Source organism: Trachurus trachurus (assembly GCF_905171665.1).
Source record: "Trachurus trachurus genome assembly, chromosome: 10".
Classification (NCBI taxonomy): Eukaryota; Metazoa; Chordata; class Actinopteri; order Carangiformes; family Carangidae; genus Trachurus; species Trachurus trachurus.
The window spans coordinates 17,854,887-17,868,757 of record NC_139894.1 but is presented as its reverse complement, the minus strand read 5'-3'; the positions used below and the strand labels follow the sequence as shown (position 1 = coordinate 17,868,757).

At 41.4% G+C, this 13,871-nt stretch overlaps 1 long non-coding RNA gene across 1 annotated transcript; it reads left to right on the top strand.

Annotated features, from left to right (window-relative positions):
- The first annotated feature begins 1,162 nt into the window (after positions 1-1,162).
- On the top strand, positions 1,163-13,796 carry LOC310992743. Its single transcript, XR_014595716.1, has 3 exons — positions 1,163-1,350; positions 8,854-8,916; positions 13,736-13,796. It is a non-coding gene; the product is annotated as an uncharacterized lncRNA (long non-coding RNA).
- Positions 13,797-13,871: the final 75 nt, after the last annotated feature.

The window sequence follows — 13,871 nt, the reverse complement described above, 5'->3', positions numbered from 1 at the left end:
AATCCAGAACAGAAATGAAGTTATTTGGGGCGGTGCATGGCGCAGTGGTTAAAGCGGCCGCCCCATGTAGAGGCTACAGTCCTCAACGCAGGCGTTCCCGGTTCGAATCCCGCGTCGGGCAGACCTTTCCTGCATATCATTCCCCCTCTCCCCGCCCCCCTTTCCTGTCTATCTCACTATGTGCTATCCAATAAAAGGCCAAAAAATATACTTAAAAAAAAAAGAAATGAAGTTATTTAAAATAGCTTGTAACTTTTTAACATCATTCGCTACTGTATTTCAGTGAGATCTGATTCAGGGTGGGCAGTGTCAAAACAAGTGAACTCTGAGACAAACACAGAAAATCTTGTCTTGTAAATAGAAGGTTTTCCCTGTGTAAGCAAAGGATTCATTCCTGACTCATTTTGTTAATGACAACTTTGGGTCAGTTTGTGTGCAGTAATTTAAACGCTGTAATAACATGTTGATGTCATTGTCTATCATATGATGATATGATATGAGCCACTTTGTTGTGTACTTCATTCTTATCCTCAAATCCAGGTGGGCTGCTGCAAATCCATGTGTAGAGTGCTCCAGAGCTTGCTGCATTATTGTTCTGAGACAGGGCTCGATGACCAGTCACAGCCAAGTTTCCACCGCCGGTGACCGTCAATGAATGAATGTTGTGTAAGTGTCAATGCAAGGTCATTAAGAGCTGCCATATATGGGTAAGTGAGTATAGTGAGGTGTCATATGCATTGAATTAGCTCAAAGTTGTTAACATTTTGTACAGTTTTGGCATCACTATTGGCAGCAACAATGACAGTATAATTGGCAAATGATGAAGGTAGGTACTTATGGAAATTTAATGAAGGTATCTCACGCTTAATCTTGCAATTTATGTTCTTTTTTCTTCTTCTTTTTTTTAGAAGAAGCATAAGTTATTTTTCCTGTTGCATGTCAGCAGAGGCCTCCATGTGAGGCAGTGGGTGGTCCCATTGCTGCTGAGGACCACTCCCTCGCACCGGTCCCCTCCCCTGCAATTCTCCTCCCTCTGCAAACCAGGAGGCCCTGCCCAGCTCTCTGTCCAACCACTCTGCTCAGCCCAGAGGAGCAGCCACATAGAAGAAAAAAAGAAGAAGTCAAAATCAACTCACAGCAGTGGAGGGAGGAAAAGAGAGAGGGGGGGGAAGAAAACGCCCTGGAAACTTGGTTGATCGAGAAATAGGAAAGGAGTGACAGAATCTTAGCAGACTGCAAAGTTGTGACTGGAAGAGGAGCTTTTCTTGGGCTGGGGAGAAGGGGAGAGGACACGTTTTCAAGGATGCTCAAGTTGGTGTGAGGCTTCTTGGGCGCAAAGACTGCGCACAGGTAAAGATGCACCTTTTTATTTCCTCAGATTGAAATTAATTGAATTACAAATTGATGATTGAAAATATTTTTGTCTTTTTGTGCTTTGTGTAAATCTTAACTTTGCTACGAAATATATATTCACTTCCAACAATTTGACTGACTTTGAACAACTAAGTTATAGAAGTTATGACACTTTGCTATTGTTATTGTTGCTATTATTGTGCTAATATTCATATGAGTAGAGTGTGTATAATTGATAAGATTTCTTTGAGAGACTTTGTTATATGAATAGAAATTGTGTACTTTCTGTAAAGGGATAAAGTGGTGGTAAAGTTGTAAATATTATCATAAGTTTTAAATGCCGACTTAAAATGGCACTGCACATGAGAAGTGGGTGTGTATCCACAGCCACCACATGAATGCAGATGACTTGACTGGAGTTGCGCACTTCACTTTTCCTTTAACTACACACAAAGCCTGTTGTCCACATTGCATGTAAGTGCTGAGCCCGCCGTTATAGAGAGTATAAAGAGTCTCTCTTAAGGATTTTTGTCCTTTTGGACATGAATAGTAACACTTTTTCGCTCTGCATTAGTGTGAGGATTTCACTATTATGGAATGTGGATCTCCTCTTCATTATCATAATCATTGTCTGTCAGATAACACATTTACACACCCTTAAGATAATGTGGAGTAAGCACGGGAAAGATAAAAGAATAAAGTTGTGTCAGGTGAAGTTGTAGACGAGATGTTTTTTTAATAGAGCCAATGTCCTTTGCTGGGACTCCAGATATAAAGAATATAGGTATTTCCATATAGGAGCCTGCAGCAACAAGCTTGGGTGTGGATTCCTCTCCTTCACCTCCCTCCGCCCCCTCCTTTTTTCTCTCCCACCCTTCTTGCTTCGCTGTCTCCTCACAGAGGCACACCCTTTACAGCCAAAAGGAAAGTGAACAAAATCCATACATGCTGTCGCGCTGGGTCGGTCCCTCCAAGCACATCCAAATCTCCTTTACAATGTGTCTAGGGGGTTCCAGCAAATTTAACAGTATTAGTCAAAACTTTTTTCCGTTGTCTTAGCTCATCTAATGTCATATTTGGGCATTTGTTGTGCAGTCTGCTTTTGTGGAATGTAGGGATCTTGTCTGAAGGTTCTTGATATGATATAAATGAGTTTCAAGTCGTACCTCCTTCCCAGCTAATGTTTATAAGAGAAAGTTCAAAACTATCACTGCTGCTTTGTACTGAGCCTTGTATGTTTTCTTTTTTGTATGGCTTACTTTTTCTTGGGCAGAGAGAGAGATTTCTCCTTCTTTCTGTTACCTTGGGTTTCTTAACCTGGGCTCCTAGCCAGGGTGTGCAGGGGAGGAGAGAGGGGTGAGGTGGAGAAGGAGGGAGGAAGACGGGGAAAGAGAGCCAGGGAGTGAGTTAGCGAAGGGGGGATGGGCGGGGCGGGGGCGAGGAGGGGAGTAATGGAATGTAGTGGTTTGGAAAGACAAGCTAATTGAAACCAGGTTTGAGGCATAGAGGGGGAGCGAAGACTTCGCACATTTGTAGAAAGACAGGAACGCATTTTATAAACCCAAAAGTTGTGAGATATTTATCTTTCCGCCTAATGTATATTTAAAGCATGAAATGGCTTCTTTCCAGGTGTGGCTGATGCTTGAACCATCACATATAGTCTTGTGTGCATTTTAATGCGATGTGTTTGTTCAAATTGAGGCCAAAGCAGATTTAAAAACCTCCACTAGACCAGACGTAATCCTTTGTTGGATCTCACTTGAAAGTCAAATTTCTGTGTGTGTAGTTGCCTGTCCTCCACGGCTCCCTGCTGCCACACCCAAGTGGCGTGCTCCACTCTGCTCAGTCTTTTCTACAATGTGCACTAAAACTCATGTTTAGTGCTCCACAGCTGTAAATGTCTGGCATTTTTCAAGTCACTCTTGTCAAGGTGATTGATTATGACACAGACTGCTTGAGGAGCCATATGGTCACAGAGGGCTGAAAGGTCTTTGGACATTAGGTGTGTGTTAAAGTTATGATACATTTAGTGTTCTTTGCATTTCAAAAAAATCCTGTTTAACTTGGTGATAATATTGCTTGATGTATTGTATTACATGTGATCTTGTGGAAAGTTTTTCCATGGGTTTATTGAAATGGGAATATAAAAAGAAAATGAATTATTTATATTTTAAACTCATATTGAAGCATAGAAATTTTCAGGACTGGTTCTCGACTGCCTGCGGCTACAACGTCTATCAGTTATTGCCTGGGGCGGATGCTGTTTATCTAAATACTTGCACTATCACTGCAACAATACAGAAGCTACATTACGTTAGCGCAACTATATTCTAACTATATTCATCTGAAAATGCCAAAAAAAAGCTATGCTGTGGAACTGTGAGGACGCTTTCCTGACAGAATCGTGCTCAGTCATCATAGCAGATGTCCCACCGTGAGTGCCACTCATGGTGATTTTGCTGCAGTTGCCACCAATGTGGCAAACAGCATCTTTACTTGCCTGAAGAACTGTTTGGAGTCTTAGCTTGACCATGTCAACATATTTATCACAGTGGTCCATCAGAGCCACTATATATTCTTGGCAGGCGAGAGGAGCAGTGTTACTCAGCCATGCCAGTGTGAAACGGAAAGAAACTGGTCTCTAGCACACTTCCTCTGTCATTTCCTCATGGGTTTGTTGAGTGGGTGGTTGTCAGGAGGGACAGCATGGAAAGGCAAAAAGAGGGAGGTGGATGCAGTGAATACGCTGCAAGGCGGGAGGCTTGTCATTCATTTAAAGGCAAAGCTGGGTTTTGACATCCTAAAGTTCCAGCACACTCAATGAAGTAACACCCTAGATATTGGGTAAATGACACAAGTACAAACTTGTAGATACACAACTGCCCCAGTGAGGGATGTTTAGTTTTCCCCCAGCTGTAAATAAACATCTAACTGTGGAGTGCGTTTTGTAGCGTGTCTTTCTAGGCAGTCCATTCAGCAGCCACTCCCTTTTCATCCATCCTGTGCTGGGTTGGAATGTTTCAGTACGTTCTCAGTATACTCTATGGAGGGGCTATCATTATAATTGGCTGCCTTCTGCTTGAGAAATAGTGTTTAAAACAGTATGATGAAACAGTTCTCACAAGTTACACATAATACATGTGTAAGTCTGCACGTGCATACAATGGTGCATTTAATGTAACATCAAGGTTGATTTGCATTTTTTTTTAAAAAAAGGTTGTGAATCATTTTTCTGATCGTCCTGGCTCAGCTTAACATCTGTGGGATGACACCATCCAAAAACAATAAATCTTTTATAACTGTTGCCTTACTGCACCTGCCCCCCACTAACCGCCTGCCCTGCTCCCAGAACCCTACAAATGCCGGTTCTGTTGCCCTGCACATGGAATGACATGCGGCATCTGTTACAAAAACTCTATTTGGAATGGGGCGCCCAAAATGTCAGGGCAGCAGGGCTTGGAATGTAAATTTAGAAATACATTCGACTTTGTTTAGGCTTTCTTTATCTGGCACTACACACTCAAGGATGGCACTCCTCACACACTGACAACCACTGTTATAAACAACTGTAGCGCTATGTGGATCCAAACACTAAATATGAATATCCTAACGCGGTGCTTATGCTTCACACTCTGCAGCCATGTCTATACGTTCTGCTGCTATGGTTTCCATCTAACCCTCCTCTTAACCTTCTCACCTCTGGTTCCATGAATGGACTTGCATTTGTTCTTGTTCAAACAGCAGCTGTAGAATAGTGGAACAAACCCTCACTAAATTGGCAAGCTAAATTGAGTTGATTGAGGACCCTTATGTGGCGTGACCTCCGTGAGGCTGACGTTGATGTCTAGGGGCCATGTTTGGTAGGAACTGTAGAAATCACTAACCTCTTTTTTTTTTTTAATTATCTCTGGTGTAACTAGTCATGCCAGTTATGCCATCTAGTTATGGCACGTCAGTTGTGACATCTTAGAACATAGCTGTGCTTTTGTTAATCCTATTTTTAACTATATTAGTAGCTCAATGTTCTTTGCTCTGAAACTGTCCTTAGGAACCAGCCTGGGCTCACTTCTCATTTCAGAACTTACAGCTGCAGTCAAATTCCTTCTTTCATTTTTGCTAAACAGTTACAGTTGTGATATTTCAGTTGTTAAGTCATCACTCTTTGTATAACCCAATATTACATAAAGCATCTCAGAGGGATATTGAGGCACACAACAGTACAGAATGATGCAGCCTCAGTCCATAAGAAAAAGGAAAAACTCCCCCCAAAACCTTAGCAAATTAGGAAAAAAAATGTAAAAGCCCTGGGAGAGGAATGTCAAATTGAGATCCTCCCTCTTAGGATATGTAGTGCAACAGAAAACAATGAGTAATGGTAGGAACCATGGGTTATCTGGCACTCAGTGCCTCATACAGTATAGAACCTTCCGCCACGTTCCTTTCATGAACACACAGCTTTAAATATAATTTACATGGAAATTGAGGCATAGTTGAAATGTACTCTCAACGCAGCCCCTGGTCTTGTTTGTGATCTCGTAAAAGCAAGAGAAGAGTGTTTTAAGAGTTTTCATCAGTTTTTCCATTTAGTGCCTGACTCCTGCCAAAGTCACAATGGTTTAATCAGCAGCAGGCCAACTTGGCGTCAGTGGGCAGGCTTTGGTCTTCTGCAGGACTTGTGGTTTGGTTTAGGGCTATGTGGACTATGGAGTGCAGAAAAGAACCGTTTATTTTGACGTGCATTCCTTTTATATGTGTCACACATGCATGTCCTATCTGTATTTTTTGGGGGGTAAGAGTGAGCCTACGCCGAGGCCTGCTATGTCTCTTTTTGTTATTTGTTTTACTTGCTACGTCAAACTGCAGTGCAGAGTGGGGGAACACAGAGTCTATTTTGACAACAAGACTGATTTGGTCACAGCTATTTCCCTCCCTGCACTGAGACCTTTTTATTTGCTCATAATCAAATCTTATCACTCAACAGCACCGCTGTGCCTGATTCACTTATGACTGAGCTTTAATCATTGTCACACTGCTCCTGTTTTCTGTTCACCAAACTGATTGGATTTGGCAATCAACCAGCTGAACTGACCAAAGCCACTTTGATCAGTTACGAGTGTGGTGTGACCCAAGTACAAACTATGAGCAGGTACGGTATGTGCCCTGAAGGCGACAAATAAGAGATAAGGCCTGTGTTGGAAATGGATAGTGGTGAGGTGTAGAGTTCTGTTTGTTGTAACCGACTGCACAGGTGGAGCCAGCTACAATAATTATGGTGTCAATACTGATGTGGATGCTTGACATATGATACATTTAAGAAATCCTCTGCTACCTCCATGTTCATTTGAGGGAGTCAAAAATGCATATATGACTGGATGTAGTGTTCTTGTTTATTTGAGCAGAACCTGGAGGTGGGGGGTGTGGTGGACTGACTGCAGGAGGGTGACCACTCAGGCAGGGTGCAGGGTGGGCAGCAGAGAATGAAGCTGGAGTCAGAGTCAGAGTGAGAGGAGAGAGAGAGAGAGAGAGAGAGAGAGAGAGAGAGAGAGAGAGAGAGAGAGAGAGAGAGAGAGAGAGAGAGAGAGAGAGAGAGAGAGAGAAAGAGAGGACATTTCTTTGGAGTTAGTCACCGTGGGGAGAGGCCGGGCTAACTTCCAGCTGGCCTGACGGCTCTATCAAGGAATGTGTGTGACTGGAGGCCTGGGTGGGGCTGTGCACTGAGCTGCTCCCTCTGTAAGCAGAGCACAGAGGCAAAGCGATGTGATCCACCTCGTGGGCTGTGGCGTGGTATTCCTACTCTTCAGCAAAGCATGTGTTTTTATTTGCTCTCCCCACTGTTGGTGACCACGTTTCCCCTTACTGTGTGTGTGTGTGTGTGTGTGTGTGTGGTCTCACCAAGGTACTGAGTACTGAAGGTGTGGCAACCCGTTTCTTATCTTTTGAGTATGTTTGCTCAGATATGACTATTGTGGAAAAAATTCCACTTGCAAAAGATTATGAGATTTTTTTAAAATTCATGTCTCAACAAATCTTATTAAAATAAGTAACACATCTCTTCCATCCTTTATCTGATTTGGTAATTGGCTTCATGTCTGCCCTTTGAAAAATGGCACTCAGTCATCCCTGCACCTGAATGACTCCTCAACATGGGAGTTTGATGAATACACCTCTGTAACTAGAGTATTGGCTAGAGAGTGTACACAGCTGCTCTGGCACAAGTCTCCCTACACAAACATAATGACAACCACGTTCTGGCTGGCATTTATCTCTGCATGTCCCATCCATGTCTGTATAGGGCCAGTTCAAAGTAGCCTGCAAACAATACATTCTCAGGCAAAAGCTCTAAAGCGTTTTACAAGTTTTTCCTCACTATTGCTGCTTTTTAAAAGACACGTTTGCTCACTTTCTCTCTATTGCATGGAGGGTCTAGCATAGGCATTTAAACCCCAACTGTTTAGAAATGGTTTCAGAGTCTCACAAACACAGTTATTTGGTGTAATTTTCACCACAGTAATGAGCACTTTAGTTTATTGAACACGGGGGGCTGAGGAGGGGGAGGTTAATGACAGGTTTGGACAGCCTGTCTTAGAAGAATTTTTCAGAGGGACATGTTCCCACCAGTGGATGCCTGTCTATACACACATCAAGTCTGGTTCTGTTTGTACTGTGGCTGACAAAGAGAAGGCTTTGTTTCACAATACGGCAGTGGGTTGAAACAATAATCCTCATAAGTCATGTTAGATTTTGGACTAGTTACAGCTGGTAAAAGTAAGATTGATTTGGCAATAAGCATGTAACTCGGGATCCAAATGATGAATACAGTTGCAACAACATCATTTTCCAGCTATATTGGCTTATATGGCTTCCCACATCTGCTGTTATACTGTCCTTTTGTACATCACACCTTGGCAGAGAAGTCTTGTTTCACAGGCAGCGAGAGTAGGGGAATTCACAAACACATTTTAAAGAACATTTCCTTTTAGAACTCTCCTCTATAACTTGATTTGTTTCTTTTTTCAAACCCCATCAAACTGAATGGGACCCATTGTGCCCAGTGAGAGCCACAATAAAGAAGCAGCTAGATTGATCAACTGGGGAGTTAATCAATCTAGCTGCAATTATGCAAAAAGGGAGTGTTTTGCATAATTGTTTGCCAGTGTCAATACTGCTACCACTAGTTGGTTAATTATTGATGACTCAGAAGGCTCTGATTAGTTGTGCATGTACAGTAAAATACCACAAATACATCTTGACTGTAACACCGGTATGTTGCTGTCACATGAGGACATACTTACTGCAACACTGGCTGTATATGAGAAATATGTTTAATTATGTGTGAAACATACAGCTGAAACATGTTGTGTTATTGTCTAGATGTGCTGCATGGAGAATTTACAACATGGTTCTTTTGTATTATCCATCCAGATTTATTATACATGTACATCATTGATTATATAGGTACATGATTATAACTCGAGTCTTTTCATTGTTTTTTGTCAACAGAAGTCGAGCAAGACGAACCATTGCATAAGACTGAAGCCCTTGGCTTTGCTTGAGCAATCCAAGGTAAGTGTCCCATGACATCATGCAAAACATCCACACATCACATCTGCGCTGCAAAGTAAACTACATTTCTCTCTACCCGTCACTCCACTTCTGATCAGTGTCACCTTAGACCAGCGTTCTATTATGTGGCCAGACGCCAAACCTCTGTTGGAATGTTTGTTGCAAAGCCTCCTTTGAACCTGGAAGGTCATGCCTCTGTCATTCAGCTGTGAAAGGCCTGCCTTGTGGAAACCCAACACTTGGCTGCTTCTGCTTCCCCGGGCCTCCTCTTGTAGCCCTCCTTCCTCCCCCAAGCGACCACCTGTTCCGCTCGAACCCCTTTCCCCTTCTTATGAAACAACCTTGGCAAAAGCCCGCCAAGCTCACACTGTTTTAACTGTTTGTAGTCCCTGTAGTCTCTGGGAGGTTTTTTTCTTTTGATTGGAGGGAAGTTAGATGAAAAGGCACACTAATTCAAAACCATACGCAGCCTCTGTAAGCGAATGACAAGCCATAAAAAAGGCGTATCCAGAAATGCTCTGTGGTTGCATTCTAGTAAACACAGGCTTTTATCTGGCTGGCTGTCCTTGCTCAACACACATGTTAAGCCATAATAAAACATGATATATTGGCAAGCGTATCTATCACCCTTTCTCCTAATTTTCCACCTGCTTCCATGGTTACTTCATGACTTTTTGCTAAGATTTTATTTTGTGTGTCCTTCAAAAATGCTTTAGATGACATCACTAATGAAATTTAAGGACATGTGACACCAGGAATGCCACCATTAGACATTAAAAACAGAGAAATAAAAGGGAAGGATAGAGGACTGGTTGATTGTCATATTGCCTGTTCGCTTTGAGTCACAGACTGTCTGCCTGTCTTATGATCCCAAGAACAGGGGCTTACTTATGTAGCATCTATTTACAACACAATCCATATCTAATCATATGATCTTTTTGGATCATTTTTTGTATCCATGTTTACCCCATTTCAGGCAGAGTTTACTCTTCAAAGACAAATTCTCAGCTTGTCTACTGAGGGGGACTAAGTTTAGTAAAAAGAAAAAAAAGGGGAAAGGGAGATTTTCCTGCACATATTCAGGATGCCCTATGCCCTCTATGGCATATCGCAGAGGAACCTCTCTCAAAATAGCTCTGAATTTTAATTTCTACCACATTTCTGCTGTCTTACCCGCTTGTCACTTGTAGGCTAACATTCCATAGGGCAGTTAAACAACCATTCGCTTTCTTTCTTTTTTTTAAACCATTTCCTCTTCTCTTTCTATCTCCCTCCGTCTCACTAAGTTCCTTCCTTTCCTCCTATAATGCTGCGAGGCTCAGCTCCTCCCTGCAGCTCTCTGCCAGAAATATGTCAAAATTGTGAGAGCAAGGACGGCCCAAATAGTGCACTCTCACTTATGGAGACCTTCATAGCAAGGGTAAAATGCAGGAGGAGGAAAGACCGTTTAAAATAGAAAGGCTGATTACTGTATGGATGAAAATAAATGGATACAGAGAAGTAAGAGAATTGTGAGAAATTAACAAAAAGAAAAACTGTTTTCTCTCCCTTGCACTTGAGGAAATTGTGTGAACTCATGGATGTAGCCTTCACTTTCTCTCAGCAAATTATTTTTCCCCCCTAAAAATGTAAACCAGCCAACAACAATATTTGCCTTGAAAGATAGTATAAGTGATTCATCTTCAACGCCCCCATCTCATATACTAAATAGTTATTATTTGCAATATCAATAAACTGTGAGCGGCATGTGCAAGATTGAAAAAGTGGGGAGACCAAGATCATGTGGAAAGTTTATCAGCTATTTTTGTCTGTTTTCATTGACTAAAGAGAGGAGGTGGATATGTAAACTGAGCCACACTGTTACCCATGGGGAAAACACTAATTTATTTGGTTCAGTCAAGATACTTTCAGTGTTGTATCAGGGGTGCCTTGTTAAGATACAATAACTGCTAGTGTTGGCTTACCTAAGTGGAATTTGATATATTATATATGAATTCATTGGATAAAAATAGATCTTTGGCAATGCAAACTGCCTCCATACTGCATTTGATTGATACAATGGCACAGATTTAAGGCTGGTGGAGGTTTCAATGAGATTCAAGTTCAAGTTGCACTGATGGACAAGAGAGGAGGAAGAGAAAGGGCGGGAAGAATATCAAGTTGTGGATGCCTGCATATGGTTGGCGTCATCTTTGGCATATGTTATTCAGTCCCAAGAGATTGCAAAAGGATATTTTGAAGGGAGGTCTTTATATTTCCTCAAGCATTGCATACATTTCCAATGTTCCCAGTCATGCAGGACCAGTCTATTTATTGACTTGTGTTAATTGGTGTATTGCATGTTATGTGTCCTTGGACAGGGTCCAACAAACTGGGCAGACAGTTTGCAAATCACTTGGCATTCCAAGTGTCTGCAGTGCTTTCTCCCACACCCCATGTTGTTGTATAAAACTGCTCTATTAATTTTAGTTTCATAATCCTTATTGACATAGAAGTCTAGACAGTCCTGTTTTCGATGTTTTGCTTGTTTGTCTAAGCCATTTACAGTTGACAGTTTGATGTGTAAATGTTCAGGCAGAGAAGAAATAAAACCCACATTTTGCTGTATATACCTGCCAAAATGTTCAGTATGTCTGGGTCTGTCTCCATGTAAAGTCATAGGAACACATACAGGAATAGTTGCTGTATGCCTGGTAATATTTCAACACACCTCCTCAATTAAATTAGAGACAAACTGGTCTTCACCAGTATGTGTTGACATCCCAGAAAATAAGCCAAAACACTGGTGTTGTCTCCTTCCAAACTTCTCATTTACTTTGAAATACTGTACAGTATGTTGAAAGTGTAGAGAGTGGCAGATGGCAGTTAAGAGAGTGATGAAGAATACCAACCCGTTTGAAACAGCTGTTTGTTATCTTTACCTCAGGTTCCTCTTGTTCCCAGCAGCTTGTTATCATGCAGGGCAGTGTGGCACCTTCAGTGAATGGGGAGGGGATTTGTGGTTTACTGGTGTAATTATGTTATTTACAGTGGCACAAAATAGTATGGGAAAACATAATTATTCATGTGATTTACAATAATGTGACAGATATTTTTTTCTTCTTATTTTTCAAAAACAACAACTATGAGAATATAAAGCCAAAATAAACATTTGTTAAATTTCATACTATCATAGGTTTCAGAAAATGCAAATGGCACCTGAAATTAGTGTTTCTGATCATAATGGAAGTCCAGATTTATTTTAGAATCATGCAATGCATTCTTTCTCCCCTCCCACTTAGTCTCCCTTGACATGTTATGGGCATTTCCTTTCCTAGTGATTCTCTGGCTGTCATGTCCATCCCATAAAAAAACACAAGCCACCATTCACCACCATGACTCACATCCTGTTTCTTTCATGTCATCACATAATTAGGCCTTTGTCATTTGTATTGGCTGATTACAGGTAAACAGAGAATTTTCTGAAAGCCACTCAGCTGGCATACAGTTTGACGGGGTAAGCTGCACAAGGCAGCACCAGAATGATTCTCTCACTGAAATGACTTTGGTGATACAGCTTTTACTTGTATCTCACAGTTCAATAACATTCAAATCAAAAGCTTGCAGTGTTGCCAAATAGTGACTGGTTGCTGTACGTATGATCAAGTCAGATACTCAAGCTATGAAAACACAGCACTCTGAATGACCTTGCCCTTTTTGTAACAATCCTTTTTTTTCAAACAAAAAGTTCCTCTATTTATAATCTAGATTCTCTGCAGTCAGTGGGTTCCCTGACGATGAATTATTGGTTCATGCATTGAACCATTAAATGGCTGAGTGGCAATTTGAGTGACTTGGTAAAAAGGGCTGTCTGTGGTTCCCTGGGTCTCCTTGTACACAGGAGGAGACTGAGCAAGAAAAACTAAAGTGTGGATGTAATGACTGAAAACTATTCTGGCTAGAGACAAACGCTCTACAATGGGTTGACTGTTCCAGAGGGGAGTCAGTGTGTTAGACGAGGCAGGTCAGAAGATGATGTCAACAAACTTCAGTTTCACTGTGACAGTGACATATGTGTGCGCCAACACAAACTTACACTTAAGCATGCCTTTCAACTAGCCTGATGTATGAGAGCAATATGGCCAATCGTTTGCATATTAAAAGATACTGACCACACCCAATAATTAACGTGATGAGTGTGCACCTTAGAGTTACACATTTTTTAACTTTGATGCAGATGCAAAGTGAAGAACATTACAGCAAATATGGTCAACTTAGATTATGTCTCTATTGTTTGTGAACTCAAGACCTTTAGTGTGCCTTGTTTGTACAAACATTTACAAAGATGAAATTGTTTCAGTATTATAATGCTGTTTGCTGATGTGCATGTGAGAGAGTGTGTGGTAACATGCTGATGTACAGTATATGTTACTGTGTATGTCTGCACCTCCATTTGTGTTTTCCTAAAGCAACACAGCTTAAACTATCATTGTTCACTCTATTGACATTGGAGTTGGGTGTAGGCACAGGATCAGGCTGCTTTCCTCAGGGCAGGGTGTGGTTTGAGTCCAACCAAATTTCAAAAACAGAGCACATAGGAGCTTGGAGAACGGTTTGGATTTTGCAGCATTAGCGGCTGTGCTGTCTAACAAGATTTTAACACCATCTAGTGTCCATCATTAGGTACTACAATCTGGACTTTTAATGCTGGTTGGGAAATTCAGTCACACATCGATTTTGCTTTAAGGAAAGGATGTCTCTATTTGCTGAACACAACGTTATAGTCATTTGTCATTTTGTCATGGTTTTGTCTTAAGGATTATCATTGTGTTCTCTTTAGGAAAACCAAGGCAGAGTTTCCAATACGCCAGGCGTTTGAAAAAGGAAAGCAAAAAAAAAAAGGTAATTTATGAATTTTCAGTCACAATACATACCTTGAATTTTTTCCTTAAATGCAAATGTATGACTGAGGTATG